We start from the raw sequence: 4717 nt of genomic DNA, 5'->3' as shown, positions 1-4717 counted from the left end.
TCCCCTCATTCTCCTGACCACTGGGCTTGGAGATGGAGCGGCGTCCTCTTGGCCCCCAGATACTGCTTCCACACCATCCTCCCCCATCCCTTGCTAAAATCCCTCAGCTGCTTCTCTCATTAACTGCCTCTCGTTGCTTCTACTTTCTGCTCGTGAATTACTCCCTGCTCATGATTTCTTTTAGCTCTGGGCTCACTGCCACACTCTCTTATACACTTCTTTCCCTATTCTTGGTGATTTCAACACACACACACACACACACACACACAATTTATCCAACAATATGTCTTCTCAGTCACTTGAACTCCTCTTCCTCAACAACCTTGTTTGAAATCTCACCTCAGACACGCACTCCCAGGAACATACCCTCCCAGATCAATGACTTCAACATCTCTGATTCAGTCAGAGTGGGATCCATTTTTTAATTACAAAATCTAACAAAATAAGCACATTCTAAATTAAGTTCCTGCTTGTGGTCCATTGCACCATTGAACTGGGTGGAGAGCCTTCCACATGATGATTCAGGGACCCAGGCTCCTTCTGACTTCAAGTGCAGCCATTCCCTGGGGCTTCACAGTCCTGGCTGGATTCTTTGCATTCAGTGGCAGACAGAAAAGAAAAAGGGTATAGAATTGCATGAGATGATTTTTTTATGGGCCAGGCCTAGAAACTGGGCACATCATCTCCATCCACATTTCCTTTGCCAGAACTAAGCATTGGCCATATCTAACTGCAAAAAGGAACAAAAAAATGTATTCCAGCCATGTTTGGGGGTGAACAACCACCTTGCCATCCATATTCTCATTTTCATCCATCCCAGCATCTGATCACTTACCTCCTGACTCTCCAGTTCATACCACCCAGTGTCCCAACTCCAACAAGCCTTCAACCCACTGGGAACGCCCATCCTCTTCTCTCACCACTTTCAACCCACTGGGAGCCCCATCACTGCTCCCACCACCTTCAACCCACTGGCAGCGCCCATCCACTGATCCCGCCACCTTTTGCTGACCCTCACTATCTTCCCTTTTCAGCTTCCTTTCATTACCTGGGCAATTATCATGATGGCCCCCTTGCATCTAATCTCTATTTCTTTGTCTCTCTGTAGCTTTCCCACTTGGCAACACCTCAACCCTGTTTAAATCTAGCAAACTGTGTCTGCACCCGAACGGCCAAACGTGGCTAGCGAAAAACTCATAACTGCATGCACCAATCCCACTTTATGTTTGTGATAGTGAACATCATGAGTGCTTGGTGCAGCCAGGCAACTGTGTTCATTTCCCTGGTCTATGGACTCTCCCACTCTCCTAGACATCCACATAATACCTTATCCATTCTCCTTAAGCCTCTGATATCTTCTCTCCAGTTCTTAGTTTCCTATTTCACAGGGAAAATTGAAGCCATCAGGAAAATCATTAGACTCATACCATTCATTACTCCTGCCAGCATCATCACCCACATGTGCCGCCTCCCACCTGATACAATAGCTGGCCTGTCTGTGCACCCATCTAATGCCAACCTCCCACCTGCATATAGATCCCATCTCATCCCACCTACTCTAGGGCATTGCTCCAGCAGCTCTCCTTTCTCTCTGGCATCAACAATTCCTCTTCTCATTGTATTATTCTCATCTTCACACAAAAATGCTATTATCACTCTCACTTAAAAAATGAAAAACAAAAAAAACCCTCTTGACCCAGTTCCCTATGAACTACTGCCTGTTCCTCTCTTCTGTCTCCAGTTCCTCCCTTCCCTTCTCTGTTAACCCATCCAAGTGGGCTTTAACACCTCTACTCTTGTCAGGGTAACAAATGGCCTCCCCATTACTAAATCCAATGGTCACTTCTCAGTCCTCCTTTAACTCGACCCCTAGCAGCATTTGGTACTGGCCTCCTTGCTCTCTTCCTCACCACCCTCACCACACTTGCTGCCAGGATACCACATTGCCCTGAGTTTCCTTTCACCTCACCTGTAGTTCCTCATCACTCTACTTTGCTGATCCCTCCTTGTCCCCCAGACCTCTGGGGGTGCCGTAGAGCTTGGTCCTTGCACTTTTTCACTTCTCCATCTGCACCCCGCCTTCACCCATTTCATGTAGTCTCTGGCTTTTAACACCATCTGTACCGCAATGGTCCATTGTATGCCCCCCCAGCCCAGATACCTCTCCCAACTCCAAATGCTCAGGTCCAACGCCTCCTAGATGGCTTCGCTTGAGGATCAAACTCAAGTCACTGAAAGCAAACTTTAATATTCTTCCCCAAACAGTTTCCACCCACAATCTTCCCATCTGGAAAATAACTCTATCCTTTCAGTTGCTCAGGAAAAAATGAAAAAGCAAACAAAAACCCCAAACCAAACCCAACAATAACAACAAAAGCCTTAGAGTCACTAATTCCACACTTTCTCTTATACCGCATGACAACACATCAGGAAATCCTGCTGAATTTTTCTCTAAAATATATTCACATGTCTCCATGTCCACTGCTACCATCTTCGTTTAAGCCACTGGGGCTCTCCCTGGATTCCCACTAGAGCCTCTTCTCTTGCATCCTTCTCCCTTGCACCCTTGCCTTCCTATGATCTATTCTCAATGCTGCAGCCGGAGTGATCTGGTTATAATATGAATCCTATACCTCCTCTGCCCCTGACACCCCAGTAGCTTTCTATCACACTCAATGTAAAAGCCAGAGTCCTGAAATGACCTATAAGGTCATTTTCTCTTTGACCTCATTGCCTAGTCCTCAACTTCACTTCGCTGAGACCACTCTGGCCTCATTGCTGTTTCTCAGATACATCTTGTATACTTCAGGGCCTTTGCACTGGCTGGTCCTTCTGCCTGTATGTGAGGCTCCCAGTATCCACATAGTAAAACTCCTGCTCCTTCTTCAGGCATCTCTCGATGAGTCTCCTTAACCATCTTACTTAAAATAGTTTTAAGTAACATTTTATCACATTCTAACACTTTATGATTTACTTCTTACTATGTTTACTTTTTTATGGCCTGTCTCTTCCCCTTAGAATGTAAGCTCCAATAGCATAGGGATTTTTATCTGTTTTTTTTTTTCACTACTGTATTCTAACACCTACAGCAGCGCTCAATAAACACATGTTGAATAAATGAATGAATTAAATCATACATCAGTAGTCCTTAGCCCAATGCTATGTACTCAGAAAGTACTCAATAAATTTTCATTACGCAAGAAAATTAAACCACTCTACAATCTTTATTTTAAAATGGTTATGTTTTGTTTGAGAATATCAGAAACTGTCTAGTAGAAAGTACTTTTTTTTTTTTTTTTGAGACGGAGTCTCACTCTGTCACCCAGGCTAGAGTGCAGTGGCGTGATCTTGGCTCACTGCAAGCTCTGCCTCCCGGGTTCACGCCATTCTCCTGCCTCAGCCTCCCGAGTAGCCGGGACTACAGGCGCCTGCCACCACGCCTCACTAATTTTTTGTCTTTTTAGTAGAGACGGGGTTTCACCATGTTAGCCAGAATGGTCTCAATCTCCTGACCTCGTGATCCGCCCACCTCGGCCTCCCAAAGTGCTGGGATTACAGGTGTGAGCCACTGCACCCGGCCAATTTTTTTAAATATAGGAAAACCGGAAAGGCATGTGTAAGAGTCATTCTATGCAAATGAAGTACTGGCAGTACCATCTTTCACACCTTTGCAATTGCTGTTCCAGATATTCAAAGCTGACTAATTAGCATCAAGACCTCAATTCTCATAGCCTTTATCTAGTCATTTGCTGGAATCAACGTCATATGTGGACATTATCAGTCTTTAATTGTTTTTAATGCCACTGCTTCTCCAGGTACCATGTGACTTTGTCCACTTATGCTCACACCCAATAACAAAGAAGAAAAAAAGGAGAAAAGGATCAGAAAGAAGAAGATGAGGCAGTGGCAGCAGAAGAAGAGATAGCTGGAAAAGCTTCCATCTTTTCTTGCCTTATATACACCAATCCGATCTTGCTCAACTCTGCCTGAGCTGCATAGTCACCTCTAAGCTTTCCCAAACCACAGATGATTGGAGGCCACCCCAGAATTACTGAGTCTGAATCTGCTGCAGTTGTGCCCAGGTGTGTGTGCAGTGTTTAAGTTCCCCATGGACCATTCTAATGCACAACCAGATTTGAGCAATACTGGATGGGGCAGTTTACCTGAGAAAAGATCTTATTTCATTGTCATGACAACCACAGAAAGTACATACTTTGATCTTCATCTTATAAACAATGAATCCAAGTCGCTGAGAAGTTAAAAACTTGCTCAGGATAACACGGTAAGTGACAAAACTAAGGTTCAAATTCAAGGCTTTTTTGGCTATACTCTGTCTATAGTTATGGACCACTCCAAATCCTGAAGCACCCTGTCAGTGACAGGCCACGCTGAGTCCCCTGATGGAACTCAGTCATCATTCACTCTCAGAAACCTCAAAATGCCCATTGGAATCAGCATCTTAAAGACTGTCCACTGGGCACAATAGGCCCAGCAATCCTGCTCACCATCGTAGGCCCTTGACCTTGGCTGTAGGCTCAGTTCCTGTTCCTGAGTCCTGCCTTCTAGCCCATCTCTGAATAAAGGTATGGGGTGGTCTCCCTCATTATAAGCAGATCTTTCAGGGAAAACTGCCTATTTCCTCAAGGTTGTGAATGTTACTTCCTTGTCCTGGAATCCCCATCTCCTTGCTCCACCTCACAATGAGACTCTGATAGGT

At 45.0% G+C, this 4717-nt stretch overlaps 1 long non-coding RNA gene across 1 annotated transcript; it reads right to left on the bottom strand.

Annotated features, from left to right (window-relative positions):
• Positions 1–403: 403 nt before the first annotated feature.
• On the bottom strand, positions 404–3216 carry LOC107968167 (uncharacterized). The gene is made up of 3 exons (XR_001709160.3): positions 2162–3216; positions 1327–1377; positions 404–590 (listed from the first exon to the last, which is right to left on the bottom strand). It is a non-coding gene; the product is annotated as an uncharacterized LOC107968167 (long non-coding RNA).
• Positions 3217–4717: the final 1501 nt, after the last annotated feature.

This window comes from Pan troglodytes, chromosome 15 (genome assembly GCF_028858775.2).
Source record: "Pan troglodytes isolate AG18354 chromosome 15, NHGRI_mPanTro3-v2.0_pri, whole genome shotgun sequence".
Classification (NCBI taxonomy): Eukaryota; Metazoa; Chordata; class Mammalia; order Primates; family Hominidae; genus Pan; species Pan troglodytes.
This window is presented reverse-complemented; position numbering and strand designations above follow the sequence as displayed.